Source organism: Hyperolius riggenbachi, chromosome 2, assembly GCF_040937935.1.
Source record: "Hyperolius riggenbachi isolate aHypRig1 chromosome 2, aHypRig1.pri, whole genome shotgun sequence".
Classification (NCBI taxonomy): Eukaryota; Metazoa; Chordata; class Amphibia; order Anura; family Hyperoliidae; genus Hyperolius; species Hyperolius riggenbachi.
The window spans coordinates 406409959-406425398 of NC_090647.1; the positions used below are offsets into that span (position 1 = coordinate 406409959).

The window sequence follows — 15440 nt, forward strand, 5'->3', positions numbered from 1 at the left end:
GCTAGCCCCAAAGATCAGTGGCACATGCACCGGATCTTCTGGGGTGCCCCAGATGTCCCCCAGGCAATGGTGGCAGTACTCACCTCCGGCTGCCTGGAGCACGCTACAGAGGATGTCTCCATACTTGGAGAGCGGATGGAGGAGATGAGTAGTTCCTCCTGCTGTGCTATTCTGCTGGGGGTCAGCGGGAAAAACAGTGAGGCCACACACAATGATGCATGCTCCCTATGGAGGCTCCAGGCACCACATCTTCCATCATGTCACCACAACACCCAGCATGCCCCATAGAGATACCACTGTGCCCAGCATGGCCCCACACAGCATCCAGCATGCCCCATATGTTTACGTGACACTGCCTATTTATGTGATATGCTGAACTTTATTTGTTTCTGTATTAATGGAGAGGGGGGCTTCATCCAACACTTTTCTGGGCAGGCCTACTTAGACCGCTAATAAGTTTGTGTAAATTTGGCAACACCCATGATCACACCAACATTCTGGTACATGGCCACACCCATTTTTTGCCTGGAGTGTCCAAAAGTGCCCCGGATCTCTTATGATCCTATTAAGGCACCTGTAGGGGCATTTTATGCAGAAAAAACAACATCTCTGAGAAAAGGTAACCAAAAAAATGACCTCTGCTAAATGGTGCTGCCAATCCCTGGGTCTAGATTCATTTGAGTTTGTGACCAATAGAAGAAAAAACTTGGCAGTTGAGAAAAGTGAGTGAGGAGAGGAATTGTGAAGGGAAGTGAGCAAAATAAGTGAGTGAGGGACAAAGCATTAGGAAAGAGTTAGGCCTCATTCACATCAGGGCCATTTCTGTGCGCTTTTCACAGCGCATTGCCCTGTGCGTGCAGCAAGGTATTGATTTTCCTATGTAATGAAATGTAGCTGGTTCACATCTATGTGCTGCGCTGAGCAGTGTTACAAAAACGTAGATTTGCATGTATTTCTGTGCGTTGAGCTGTAAAGTGCACATCAATGCAAGTGAATGGGTGCGCTTTTTAAGGGCATAGAAGCGTGTAAAAGCGCATAGAAGCGCATGCATTTTTTACCCCTTTTTGGAAAAAAATATACATTTACATAGAAAAACAAAGCTTTATTGACAACTGCTACATTAATCAAAACGTGCCTTAAAGAAGCGCAGCACAACGCACAGAAGCGCGGACTAAAGCGCGCACAAGCACATGCGTTTTTTGCCACGCGCTTTCACACGTTTCTCAGCGCAGCAGATGTGAACGAGGCCTAATACTAGGTTCCTTGCTGGGAGCAGAATTTCAGTGTCTGGAGAGAGAGAGAAGAGAGAGAGCATTGTGGGGATCACTTCCTGGTAGAAGAAGAGCTTTGTGCATTAGCTCTGCCTCTGCTGGAGTCAATCTCCGCCGATCTTCACCACTCCCTGCCCTTCTCAGTCTTCTTTCACTGAGAGGGGCGGGGAGGGGTTGAGATCAGCGGAGATTGACTCCAGCTGATGCAGAGCTACAGCGCTAAGCTCTGCCTCCCCGGGCAGCAAAATTCACAACCTGCAAAGTTGTGGAATTTTGCTTCAAGATTTGGGGGGTATAAATACATCGTTCTGCCGCAGGAATGCAGTGTTTCAGCTATGATTTTATTGCTTAAGAAAAATCGGCAAGTAAAAAGAGGTATTTTTTAAGGCTCTTTTATTAGTTAGTTTGGTTGAAAAAGAATTTGTCCTAACTACCTCCTGTGGTAAAATCATCCACATTTCAACAACGCTTACTGTAAAGAACACGTTCCTAAATAGATGGCAAACATTTTTCCTTTATAAGCAGATCATGTCCCATTGTCCTTTACAGGGGCATTCCTAGGGTCCTTGGAGATTGGGGGCACCTGTGGGCACTAGGCAGGGGGTACATGCAAAAAAAATGGGCGTGGTCATGCCGTGAGTGGGCGTGGTCATGGGTGGGGCCAAACGTACATGAACTTAGCATGGTGTAAGCTACAGATAACGGGCCTGCCCATTGAAATACTGAATGAAGTCCCGTCCTATTTAGATAATTTACAATCAGTATAGGCATAGATCAATTTTGATTGGTCAATCACTGACCAATTTTACCACCCCCATGCCGTAAGTGAGCCAACAGACAATGAATTTGATGAACAGCTAAACAGCTAAAATTGGCTAATCAAAATTGTATGTGTGTACCAGGCTTTACAGCTAATACTGTACATACTGAAAGTAGCAGGGATCAGCATATAATACAGCTGGTTTACAATCAGTAAAGGCACAGAGTAACACCGTATACTGTACACACTTGAAGTAGATCAGCACACAGTGCAGGCACTAGAAAACAGCTTATACTGTACATACTGTAGGCAGCAGAGATCAGCACACTGCAGCTAGCTCGCCAGAAAATATGAGGGTTACGTACGCACGCCGAAAAATAGGTGTGAACATGGACCAGAATGTGGGTGTGGTCATGGGTGGAGACAAATTTACATGAACTTAGCAATGGTGGGACATTAGATTAGGACAGTGGTGGCAAACTTTTTGGAGGCCGAGTGCCCAAACTGAAACCCACAAGTCACTTATCTAACGCAAAGTGGCAACAGCAATTTAAACTAAATACGGTACAAACGTTTTAACACGTACATGAACATTATGGAAAATCCAAGTTGAAAATAAACTGTGAAGATAAACAATTTCATCCATCCTACTCCTGAATAAATGTATTCATTTTTTTATAACCTCCCAGTTTTATTTTCTGTTTTAAAAAGCTAAAAAAGTAGGTTTAATGCTATGCTTTTCCCATAGTCTCGCAGTTAGCAATCATGTGACCCCCAACAAGACAAATAAAGCAATCATGAGGCCCCTATCAATACAAATTCAGAAATCATGAGACCCCCAACAAGACAAATTCAGCAATCATGAGGCCCCCAACATGACAAAGTCAGCAATCGTGAGGCCCCCAACAAGACAAAATCAGCAATCTTGAGGCCCCCAACAAATCATGAGGCCCCCAACAAGACACATTCAGCAATCATGAGGCCCCCAACAAGACAAATTCAGCAGTCATGAGGCACATAAATAGACAGTATTTCGCAGAAATAGACAGAATGCCCCCTTAATATGGTAGACACCTCTCAACTGGCTTCTCAATTCTCCTCTACTGGCTTCTCAATTCTCCTCAACTGGCTGCTGTGCCTGGCAATACTGTTTTTGGCTGGAATGGTGGATGATGTGTGAGCTGAAAGGCCTGGCAGTGATGCTGTGGCCTGGCTGGCGGTGATGCTGTGGCCGGGTTGGCTGGCAGTGATGCTGTGGCCAATGTTGTGGCTGGGTTGGCTGGAAGTGATGCTGTGACCTGGCTGGCGGTAATGCTGGGTTGTGCTTGGCTGGTTGAAGTAAATGCTGGCCTGACTGGTGGTGATGCTGTGGCCTTTTTAACAGTGATTCTGGGCTGGTTGCCTGGTGGTGATGCTGGGCTGGCTGGCCTGGATAGTTTAAGTAGCGACAGGTGCCCCCTAGTTAAGGTAGTGCCAGGAGTCCCCCAGTTTAGTTAGTGACAGGAGCCCCCCAGCTCAGGTAGTGACAGGGACCCCCCAGTGTATGTAGTGACAGGAGCCCCCAAGTTTAGGTAGAGACAGGAGCCCCCAGTTTAGGTAGTGAGTGACAGGCGCCCCCAGGTTAGATAGTGAGTGACAGGCGCCCCCAGGCTAGGTAGTGAGTGACAGGCGCCCCAGGTTAGGTAGTGAGTGACAGGCGCCCCCTGGTTAGGTAGTGAGTGACAGGCGCCCCCAGATTAGGTAGTGAGTGACAGGCGCCCCCAGGTTAGGTAGTGAGTGACAGGCACCCCCAGGTTAGGTAGTGAGTGATAGGTGCCCCCAGGTTAGGTAGTGGGTGACAGGCGCCCCCAGGTAGTGAGTGACAGGGACCCCCAGGTTAGATAGTGAGTGACAGCAGGGACCCCCAGTTAGGTTGTGAGTGACAGCAGGGACCCCCAGTTAGATAGTGAGTGACAGCAGGGACCCCCAGTTAGATAGTGAGTGACAGCAGGGAACCCCAGTTAGATAGTGACAGCAGGGACCCCCAGTTAGATAGTGAGTGACAGCAGGGACCCCCAGTTAGATAGTGAGTGACAGCAGGGACCCCCAGTTAGATAGTGACAGCAGGAACCCCCAGTTAGATAGTGACAGCAGGGACCCGCAGTTAGATAGTGAGTGACAGCAGGGACCCCCAGTTAGATAGTGACAACAGGGACCCCCAGTTAGATAGTGAGTGACAGCAGGGACCCCCAGTTAGATAGTGACAGCAGGGACCCCCAGTTAGATAGTGACAGCAGGGACCCCCAGTTAGATAGTGACAGCAGGGACCCCCAGTTAGATAGTGACGGCAGGGACCCCCATTTAGATAGTGACAGCAGGGACCCCCAGTTAGATAGTGAGTGACAACAGGGACCCCCAGTTAGATAGTGAGTGACAGCAGGGACCCCCAGTTGGATAGTGACAGCAGGGACCCCCAGTTAGATAGTGAGTGACAGCAGGGACCCCCAGTTAGATAGTGACAGCAGGGACCCCCAGTTAGATAGTGACAGCAGGAACCCCCAGTTAGATAGTGACAGCAGGGACCCCCAGTTAGATAGTGAGTGACAGCAGGGACTCCCAGTTAGATAGTGACAACAGGGACCCCCAGTTAGATAGTGAGTGACAGCAGGGACCCCCAGTTAGATAGTTACAGCAGGGACCCCCAGTTAGATAGTGACAGCAGGGACCCTCAGTTACATAGTGACAGCAGGGACCCCCAGTTAGATAGTGAGTGACAGCAGGGACCCCCAGTTAGATAGTGACAGCAGGGACCCCCAGTTAGATAGTGACAGCAGGGACCCCCAGTTAGATAGTGATGGCAGGGACCCCCAGTTAGATAGTGACAGCAGGGACCCCCAGTTAGATAGTGAGTGACAGCAGGGACCCCCAGTTAGATAGTGAGTGACAGCAGGGACCCCCATTAGGTAGTGAGTGACAGCAGGGACCCCCGTTAGGTAGTGACAGCAGGGGCCCTCATTTGAACAAGCATTAACTGGAAGCATGAATGGCTGTAGACTGAGAACTCAGGAGACAGCTGCTCGATCATTTCTAATTGGCTGGCATGGATAAGAATCCATATAGGCAACAGTTAGAGAAGTCAAATAAAACCCCCTTTCCTTTCAAGAACAACCGGAATCACTTGTGTGCTGAGTTGTACGGCCCTACAGCGAGCTCTTAAAGCTGCAGTGGCCTATTTTGTAAAAAAATGGCCCTGTCACTGGGGGGGGGGGGGTCTAAGACCGCGATCCTCAAGAGGTTAAAAATGTCATTTTTGTATTGTCGATGGAATGTGCACTTGTGACTCAAATTCGGTATGACATATTCATAAAGACATATCGAAGGTGTCACATATCTTCCCCTTCCAAGATTGGGAAGGAATGGTCACCCAAGACCATGACTGAAACAATACCAATTCGCTACTTGGGTTCATTACAGTGGGAAAGCCTGGGTTCCACATGACCTTGGGGGGGGTTGCCTTTCACCCATTGCGTTGGTCAGTGGTTCAGCCAGGATGCTACAGGGCTTGGCAAACTTCCTGTAGTACCCCGCTGTTCCCAGAGAGACCTGTACCTCTGTCATGGCGATCTGATCTGCGTCTGGTTCAACAGTCAGATTGGCTGTCCTAGTACTAGGGATGAGTGATCACAATGTTGCTCCCATGGCGGGTGGAACACAGTGATGTCATCTGGGTACGTGACTGGACAATCGGGCTTGCCTTCTGTGAAGAAATGCGGAAAAGCCGCCGCATGGACGCAAGATGAGGCGGCTGTTTCCGCGTCTGGCATAGAGGAACGCGGAGAAACCGCCGCGTCATGACGCAGCGGTTTGTACACATAGGCCTGCCTCGCTCAGTAAGGTGGGACGTGGGGGAAACGCTGCACGCTCGGACAGCGTGGCGGCGGATTCTGCATCCCATACGGCAACTACATTACAACACATGACTGGTGTGGCTGGGACTGATAGTCCACACTGGTTTAGGAGGACGCGTGCGCGCGCAGAGAGGCAGGGCTTTTATGGCAGTCAGAGGAAGGTCAGCTGACCAGGCCGGTCAGCTGACATTTGCAGCATCTTTCATTGGTCCAGCAATTAAGGGAGGTGCTGGAGAGCACTAAAGTATATATACTGGGTGCTGGTCATTCACTGGTTGTCTGCCGTTGCGATCACTACAAGACCTTGTCTGTATCTGTGTACTAGCATAGTTTCCAAAGGTTACTCTTCTGACCTCCGTGTTTTCATCTGTGCAGCTACTGAATATCTCCTGACCCGCAACTATTTCATGTTCGATGGCGTCTTCTACCTCCAGAGGTGTGGAGCCTCCATGGGGGCCAAGTTCTCGCCCTCATTAGCAAACCTCTACATGGGCTGGTGGGAGGAGTTCCACATCTTTGGGGGTGGGGGGCGCCATCTAGAGCGGGTTGCGTGGTACGGGAGATTCATAGATGATATCCTGGTGGTCTGGAGGGGTGACCCGAGCCTGGTGGAATCCTTCATGGCTTGTCTTAATGACAATCGGTGCAACTTACAGTTCACCCATGTATGGCATTCCACCTCCATTGATTACCTAGATTTGACCTTGGAGGGGGACTTGGGCTTGGGGACTGTTCATACGAAAACGTTTAGAAAACCCTGTGCTGGGAATTCTACATTGCGGGCTACCAGCTGTCATCCCGCACATACCGTCCGGGCAGTTCCGGTGGGCGAATTCATTCGAGCCCGCAGGAATTGCTCGGACGAGGCTGCTGCGAGACGTGAGTTTGCAGCGGTTGAGAAGCGTCTTTTGGAAAGAGGGTACCCCAGGTGGACTATTCAGAGGGGCAGACAGCGAGCAGCATCCATGTCAAGAACTCAGTTAATTAGATCAAACGCCACTGACCGGGTTCCCGATAGGAGGCCTGCATTCGTGACCACCTACAGTTCTGAATTCCAGGAAGTGAAACATATCATAAATAAATACTTACCTATCCTGGAAGGTGATGATGAATTGCGGCCTTTTCTTCGGGATGGCGTCAGTTTTGTCAGTAGGCGGGCTCCCACACTGGGCAGCCTTCTGTCCCCTAGCATGTATAATTCTCGAGCTGACTCTACCACTTGGCTTTCGGTTAAGGGTTCATACAAATGTGCAATCCCGTCCTGTAATTACTGTGAGCTGCATGTAGGGACTAAGTATATAGAATCCCTGCATAATGGATTTAGATCTACTGTTAAGCACTTTATTAACTGCAGCTCAAAAAATGTGATCTATTTAGTTACATGTTCTATTTGTTCACTTCAATATGTGGGCTGCACCACCAGATCGCTCAGGGCCAGAATTTCTGAACATTTTTTGGGAGCTAATTGGCTGACCCAGAATATTTCTAATGTCGCTAGGCACTTTCGCACTGTACATGGTGGTAACATGTCTGGCTTTTCCTTCCAGGGCATCGAAAAGGTTTTCCTGCCCAGGAGAGGAGGAGACCTACATGCAATGATTAGAAAAAGGGAGGCACTCTGGATCTTTCGCCTTGGAACCAGATCGCCACATGGATTAAACGCCAGGTGGGATCTGGCTTTGGTTACAGGTTGACGATTTTTGTGTAACTATATGCTTAGTTTATTAATCCATATTTTGTATATATTTATGTCTAATTTTCAAAAAAATGTGTGCAGCGACAGATGCCCTTTGTACATTTTGCATAGTCCTATGTATACATTTACATGCCAGGCCTGCCATTGTTCTCTTCTTTTGTGATGGATTATTTCTTGCTCCTTTTTTATCTTTGTGTATGGTTTTAATTTTGTTTTGTTAGGTTCGGGGATGGCAACTTTTATTAGTGAGAGACGGAATACATTAGGCATTCTCCTCCCTTTGCCTTGTGGGTTGGGCCATGCCCCGCCTCTCATTGTTCCATCCCCCCCCCCTTTTTAAACCTCACTGAGAAAGCTGAAAAATGACTATGATTAAGGACTTGGCGTCCGAAACATGTTAGTCAAGTGTTTTCTGTATGTCTGGATACGTCCTCAATAAATATACCGATTTTAACGATTTTGGAGACATTGGTGCGGACCTCCCTTCCTTTACATCTTGACTACCTGGGCCTGGCTGCCTGTGTTCCTGCACTGTCTGCCACGGTACAGTAGAGCGGTATCCCCTGCTTGCTTTCTCAGTTTCCAAAGGTGTTGACGGCCAAGGATCTCACACCTTAGCGTCAGGAATTTGAACTGTATTATTTGTTGCTTGCCTGACCATTCCTTTGAACTCTGATTCTGTACCTTGCTACTTCTGATCTACTGTTGCCAAACTCTGCTCGTTCCTGGACTCTGTATTTGCCTCCTGATTCTGTACCTTGCTACTTCTGATACTCCGTTGCCAAACTCTGCCTGTCCATTGGATTCCGTATTTGTCTCCTGAATCTGTACCTCATCTGTCTGTGTGTTAACGACCTGGCTTGCCCGACCTCGAGAACTGGCCTTGCTGTTAGAGGCAGTTCCCAGACCTGTTAGTGACACCCTCTCTGGTGTCACTCACACTCTGTCCTTCCTACTCTCAGCCTAGCTCCTCCCTCGGGAGAGTCTAGGCCTTCGGAAGGAACATTCCCCTGTGTGTTCTCTAAGTATTTCTGTTGCATAACACTCACTCGTTACTCAGGTGTCCAGAGGTTAGTGTATATATCTGATTATCGGTGATATTGCAGATCATCTATAATCGGGTATATTCTGCATTGTCGGTGATACTGCAGTTCACCGGTGATCAGACCCTCCCTGTGTTACACCGATCATTACACCTTCCAACAGGTAATTCAAGGTTTGTTGAAAGGTGGCTTGGGCATTTATCACACCAAAAGACATCTGCATTGAGGCGTTGAAGTCAAATGACATGATGAATGTGGATTCCTTGTGCTCCTCAAGCACGACTGGAATCTGCCAGTATCCGCAACTCAGATCCATGTCCATTGGATAGTTGGCGGATGCCAGCCAATCTAACAGATCACCGGATTGGAGACATGGGATTGGTTATGGTGATGTCGTCCGGCCTCCTATCGTCCTTACAGAACCTGGCAGCCTGTACGCTAGAGGAAATTTGAAGGACAGCTATCTGTAACATCTCCTCAAACTTCCTCATTACTTCTACTTGCACCTCAGGAGGGGTGCGAAAGGGGATCGGCCATGAGGGCTTGTGAGTTCCTGTGTCCCTTCTGTGAACTGCTGTATTTGTCTGCCCAGGGTTCCTACAAAGGTTTCACTGTGGGTGCACAGTGCGCTTCAGTGAGGCCTTCTGGGAGTACGAGAGGTGGGGGGTGACATTCATATCATCCGCCAATTCTCGTGTGGGAGCTAGCAAGCCTGACAGTGGATCTGTCTCTCCCTGTTGTAACTGGCTTCACACTCCTAGAACTTCCAGCGTTCTGTCTGCATGGGCTTCTAACAGATACACATGGACCATGTTTTCACCTGGGGTGTCTGCTACCTGGGGAATGGGTTCACTGGAGTATTTACCATTCTCCCTGTACACCTCTGATTGAGCTTCTGCTGCTGGCAGCTTAGCGGTCTGGCAACTAAGCGCATGCAGGTTGGGGTCGCTCGGTAGTACCCCCATAGATGTGGAACTACAAGACTCAGCCAGCTGCCTAGTGAGAGCTGAGGTCAGCTGCTGAAAATCAAATTTCCATAGGTCAGAGCTGACAGGAATGCCTGTATGCTCTGAGCCCAGGTCACCAACAGTATTGTGTGTGTCTGCACAGCTACACCACAACTGACATCACATTTTGTGTAAATCACTATAATGTTGACATTGACCTGGGGGTCAGAGATATGAGGGGGGACCGAGACCCCTCCGGATAGTCCTAAACAAAGACTACCATTGACACTGACAGCATCAGCCAGCGTAGTCTCACAATCATGCACATCATTAACACAAACATTGGCATCACAAGACTTATCACCTTTAGCATGATTGTCATCCACCTTAAGGTCACAATCGCCAGAGGGGGTCCGTTCTGTCGGCTCTGAGTTCACGTGGCTGGCCATAGTGTGTGTGATAGCCAGAAAATTTACAGCAATATTTATCTCACAATTATCACTGACACATGCATTTTCATTAGCAGTAACAGGTGCAGCAATAGATAAAGGACGGTCAGTTGCTGGTACATTTAAATCTGATAGTACCACCCGCCTAGCTGCGTTATGTACAGTAGGTTAGGTGTTTTTATCCCTCTGTTTCCCCAAAGGCTTGTACAGTACCTGATTTGAGCCAAGAAGTCCTGCGGGAAAGGTAGTTTATTTGGTATCTTTCTAAACCATGAAATATTGTAAAACTGTGCCTATTATTAACCTCCCTGGCGGTAACCCTGACCTGAGCTTGGGGTAAGAAAAAGTAGCTGCAAGCGGTAAGCCCGAGCTCCGGTCGGGGTAGAGAATTCCCTAATTTGCATTGTGTTTTGGAGTCCTGCGCGCAATCTGCAGCTGTCTGTGGCTTCTCTGGTCACCGGGATCCCCATATCCTCTTGTTTCGGGGACCCAGCGGCCAATCAGTGCGGCGGTGGCGGTGTGATGATTTTCCTGTATAAATCATTGGTTGTTCCGATAAAAAATGTCAGTTAAATATATCATTTAGGAGACACACACAGTGATATTTGAGAATTGAAATGAAGTTTATTGGATTTTACAGAAAGTGTGCAATAATTGTTTAAACAAAATTAGGCAGGTGCATACATTTGGGCACCACAAAAAAAGAAATTAAATCAGTATTTAGTAGATCCTCCTTATGCAGAAATGACAGCCTCTAAACGCCTCCTGTAGGTTCCAATGAGAGTCTGAATTCTGCTTGAAGGTATTTTGGACCATTTATCTTTACAAAACATCTCTAGTTCATTCAGGTTTGATGGCTTCCAAGCATGGACAGCTCTCTTTAACTCACACCACAGATTTTCAATTATATTCAGGTCTGGGGACTGAGATGGCCATACCAGAATGTTGTACTTGTTCCTCTGCATGAATGCCTTAGTGGATTTTGAACAGTGTTTAGGGTCGTTGCCTTGTTGAAAGATCTAGCCCCGGCACAGCTTCAGCTTTGTCACTAATTCCTAGACATTGGTCTCCAGAATCTACTGATACTGAGTGGAATCCATGCATCCCTCAACTTTGACAAGATTCCCAGTCCCTGCACTGACCACACAGCCCTACAGCATGATGGGCAGGTGTTTTTCTTGGAATGCTGTGTTGTTTTTCCTCCATGCATAACGTCCTTTGTTATGCCCCAATAACTCAATTTTAGTTTCATCAGTCCACAGGACCTTATTCCAAAATGAAGCTGGCTTGTCCAAATGTGCTTTATTATATCTCTGTTTGTGCTGTGGGTGGAGAAAAGGATTCCTCTGCATGACTCTCGCATACAGCATCTCCTTATGTAAACTGTGCCTAATGGTTGCACGATGCACATTGACTCCATCTGCAGCAAGATGATGTTGTAGGTCTTTGGTGCTGGTCTGTGGGGTGATTCTGACTGTTCTTACCATTCATCGCTTCTGTTTATCCGAGATTTTTCTTGGTCTGCCACTTCGAGCCTTAACTTCAACTGAGCCTGTGATCTTCCATTTCCTCAATATGTTCCTAACTGTGGAAACAGACAGCTGAAATCTCTGAGACAGCTTTCTGTATCCTTCCCCTAAACCATGATGGTGAACAATTTTTTTCTTCAGGTCATTTGAGAGTAGTTTTGAGGCCCCCATGTTGCTACTCTTCAGAGAAAATTAAAAGAGAAGGGAAACTTACAATTGACCCCCTTAAATACTCTTTCTCACTCATAATTGGATTCATCTGTTATGTAGGTCAGGGGTCACTGAGCTTACCAAGCCAATTTGAGTTCCAATTAGTTCTAAAGGTTTTGGAATCAATAAAATGACAACAGTGCCCAAATTTATGCACCTGCCTAATTTTATTTAAACAATTATTGCGCACTTTCTGTAAATCCAATAAACTTGATTTCACTTCTCAAATATCACTGTGTGTGTCTCCTATATAATATATTTAACTGACATTTTATATATTTACATATATTTGACTGACATCGTAACAACCAACGATTTATACAGGAAAATCATGATGATTAACAAGGTTGCCCAAACTTTCGCATCCCACTGTATATATATATATATATATATAAATATATATATATATATATATATATATATATATATATATATATATATATATATATATATATAGATGAATAGATATATGTGTATATTACATGCATATACACATATATATATATATATATATATATATATATATATATATACATACACACACTTTAGCCTGCCTAATTTCCGACCCCCCCCCCCAATCTGGACCGGACAGAAGGAAAAGAGAGACAAATGCGTCCTGTATGTATATACAGTAGCTTGCAAAAGTATTCGGCCTCCTTGAAGTTTTCCACATTCTGTCACATTACTGCCACAAACCTAAATCAATTTTATTGGAATTCCACGTGAAAGACCAATACAAAGTGGTGTAGATGTGAGAAGTGGAACAAAAATCATACGTGATTCCAAACATTTTTTACAAATAAATAACTGCAAAGTGGGGTGTGCGTAATTATTCAGCCCCCTGAGTCAATACTTTGTAGAACCACCTTTTGCTGCAATTACAGCTGCCAGTTTTTTAGGGTATGTCTCTACCAGCTTTTTACATCTAGAGACTGAAATCCTTGCCCATTCTTCTTTGCAAAACAGCTCCAGCTCAGTCAGATTAGATGGACAGCGTTTGTTAACAGCAGTTTTCAGATCTTGCCACAGATTCTCAATTCAATTTAGATCTGGACTTTGACAGGGCCATTCTAACACATAGATATGTTTTGTTTTAAACCATTCCATTGTTGCCCTGGCTTTATGTTTAGGGTCGCTGTCCTGCTGGAAGGTGAACCTCAGCCCCAGTCTCAAGTCTTTTGCAGACTCCAATAGGTTTTCTTCCAAGATTGCCCTGTATTTGGCTCCATCCATCTTCCCATCAACTCTGACCAGCTTCCCTGTCCCTGCTGAAGAGAAGCACCCCCAGAGCATGATGCTGCTACCGCCATATTTGACAGTGGGGATGGTGTGTTCAGAGTGATGTGCAGTGTTTGTTTTCTGCCACACATAGCGTTTTGCATTTTGGGCAAAAAGTTCCATTTTGGTCTCATCTGACCAGAGCACCTTCTTCCACATGTTTGCTGTGTCCCCCACATGGCTTGTGGCAAACTGCAAATGGGATTTCTTATGCTTTCTGTTAACAATGGCTTTCTTCTTGCCTCTCTTCCATAAAGGCCAACTTTGTGAAGTACACGACTAATAGTTGTCCTATGGACAGATTCCCCCACCTGAGCTGTAGATCTCTGCAGCTCGTCCAGAGTCACCAGGGGCCTCTTGACTGCATTTCTGATCAGCGCTCTCCTTGTTCGGTCTGTGAGTTTAGGTGGATGGCCTTGTCTTGGTAGGTTTACAGTTGTGCCATACTCCTTCCATTTCTGAATGATCACTTGAACAGTGCTCCGTGGGATGTTCAAGGATTTGGAAATCTTTTTGTAGCCTAAGCCTGCTTTAAATTTCTCAATAACTTTATCCCTGACCTCTCTGGTGTGTTCTTTGGACTTCATGGTGTTGTTGCTCCCAATATTCTCTTAGACAACCTCTGAGGCCGTCACAGAGCAGCTGTATTTGTACTGACATTAGATTACACACAGGCGCACTCTATTTAGTCATTTGCACTTATCAGGCAATGTCTATGGGCAACTGACTGCACTCAGACCAAAGGGGGCTGAATAATTACGTACACCCCACTTTGCAGTTATTTATTTGTAAAAAATGTTTGGAATCATGTATGATTTTCATTCCACTACTCACGTGTACACCACTTTGTATCGGTCTTTCACGTGGAATTCCAATAAAGTTGATTAATGTTTGTGGCAGTAATATGACAAAATGTGGAAAACTTCAAGGGGGCCGAATACTTTTGCAAGCCACTGTAGAGAATTTAGCTTGTCTAATTCCTCCTCATTTTTCATCACAAGTTGTAATTTGATCTCTCGCCTGTGTCACCTGACTGCCATGGCAGATAAGCTCATTTGAAAGCACAAGATGTCAACAATGTAGCCATTTGGTTCCCAACTGCTTCTGAACTAACTGCTTCTGCCTTAGGCCTGGTTCACATTTGCGTTCCGTGTCTGGATCCGCCTGGTCGGATCCGCACCGTATACTGTACAAAAGGAACGTATTTTCCGCATAGCAATGCAAAGTCTATGCGGACGTACACATGCGTCCGTTACATACAGAACGGAGCCGGATCGGATCCGGACTCCGGACACTTTTCCAACATGCGCTATTTTTTGGGTCCGGTCATCCGGCCCACGCACCCGGGCCGGATTCTGACCCACCACATGCGGCCATGCTGTGCAATGAGAAACGGATGTTTCTCATCACACTGGCAATAGGACCAGATGCTTCCAGCACCGGTCCTATGCCACTTGGGGGGCCCGGACTACACGCCGGTATCCCCCATGCTTGCGGTGCCTTTCTGGCACTGCAATGTATCTAGTTTGATCTAGATTTGATACTTTCCGGATCCGCAACTTGTGCCGCCTTGTGGCCACCGCAGAGACCCGTACGGTCTCTTTGCAGCCCCCGGACCAGGACCCCCGGACACTTGTGGACTCGAACCGCAAGTGTGAACGGGGCCTTACAGTTACTGAATTTTGCCTGGATTTTGAATTATTTTCTGCCTTCCGCCTGCACCAACCTCTGCCTGGATTTTGTCTACTCTCTGCCTGCCGCCTGCACCGACGTCTGCCTGGATTTTGACTACTCTCTGCCTCCCGCCTGCACCAACCTCTGCCTGGATTTTGACTACTCTCTGCCTGCCGCCTGCACTGAAGTCTGCCTGGATTTTGACTACTCTCTGCCTGCCGCCTGCACCGACCTCTGCCTGGATTTTGACTACTCTCTGCCTGCCATATTTGTACAGTTTCACAATTTTTTCAGTTTATTCATAAATGTAATTAATTCAACTAATTTATGTTTTAGTCTTTTATTTATATGCAGAATGTCTACTAGGCTTTTATTTTGACATATTTTGGTAAGTTATGACTTAAAGGAATTCTATCGAAGAATGTATTTTTTGTGGCAGCATTGGTAAGGGATGTAAAAGCATTATAAATAAAGGACTCTACACATACTTTTGTTATGTAATGCTTTTTTTGTCAATAAACCTGTTTTACAGTTTCCTATAGACAGCAGTGGACAGAGGAATAGCCCACTTTTGTAGGTGCCGACGCTGAGGGTAAAAATGAGTTAAAGCTTCCCCCCACTCCACACACACTCACTCACAAGTTGCAACTCATGTGGCTGCTGTAGAATTTGCTCATATGCCTGCCAATGTAACAA

The 15440-nt window shown here is 46.6% G+C and overlaps 1 protein-coding gene across 1 annotated transcript in view; it reads right to left on the reverse strand.

Annotated features, from left to right (window-relative positions):
- Positions 1-15440, reverse strand: part of F5 (coagulation factor V) — a 485541-nt gene that overhangs the window by 74609 nt on the left and 395492 nt on the right. The gene's annotated exons all lie outside the window — the stretch shown is intronic.